Below are 878 nucleotides of genomic sequence, written 5' to 3'. Positions count from 1 at the left end.
TTCTTCAAAATTGCCCAAATTTTAATGAATTTCAAATGTTTGATTTTTCTGATCAGAATTCAGACTTAAGATTCTTGTTTCAAAGTCAAAAGCAGCAATGTGATATGAAGGTAAGGTAAGATTTCCATTTAATCAATAATATTACTAGATGTCATTTCTCTTTAAATGGATAATTACACCTTTCAATTGATTTATGTACAGGCGTATGAATACCTTTGAACTGAAAAAAAAATGTGATAGAGACAAGAAAAAACTTCTCTGTCCCTGAGAGAATTATAATAAATATGTGAACACTTTGTGTATATTTTCCAAGGAAAATAAAATGATGCACTGAACTCTATGAGAGATATAATTAGAAGTAATTGAAATGTTTTACAAATAACTGTTCTTTTTGGTTTTCGACACGAAACAAAAAAGAATATTCAATTGTTTATAAACATTTTCGGACAATCTGTGACCTCAGGAATAAATTAATTATTTTCGTTCGATTTGTTTTGTAAGAAGGATAAGAATAATCTGGCATAATGTTGTCTTTGTGTTATAGCAGTAATAAACATGTGTAAAGCACATATCGTTTTCCTTTCCATCTGCTATTCCCACTAGGACCATCGCAGAATTAATTACAGCAAATTAAGAAGACTTAACGAGCATACCCTTTCCCATGTACGATTTAATATATCTTTAAAAGTCAATGAATACAATTAAAATACTAATCTTGCTTCAGATCTGACACTCATCAATCAGCGTGATTCACTTTTGTGTTAGATTATTGTTCAGTTGTTATGTTTGCATATCCCTTTTTATAATAAATACTCGTGTGTACACAGTTTCACTGTTTATACCATGTGAAATGTGATTTGTAAGGATAGAAACATTAT

Source organism: Penaeus monodon, chromosome 29, assembly GCF_015228065.2.
Source record: "Penaeus monodon isolate SGIC_2016 chromosome 29, NSTDA_Pmon_1, whole genome shotgun sequence".
NCBI lineage: Eukaryota > Metazoa > Arthropoda > Malacostraca > Decapoda > Penaeidae > Penaeus > Penaeus monodon.
This window is presented reverse-complemented; position numbering follows the sequence as displayed.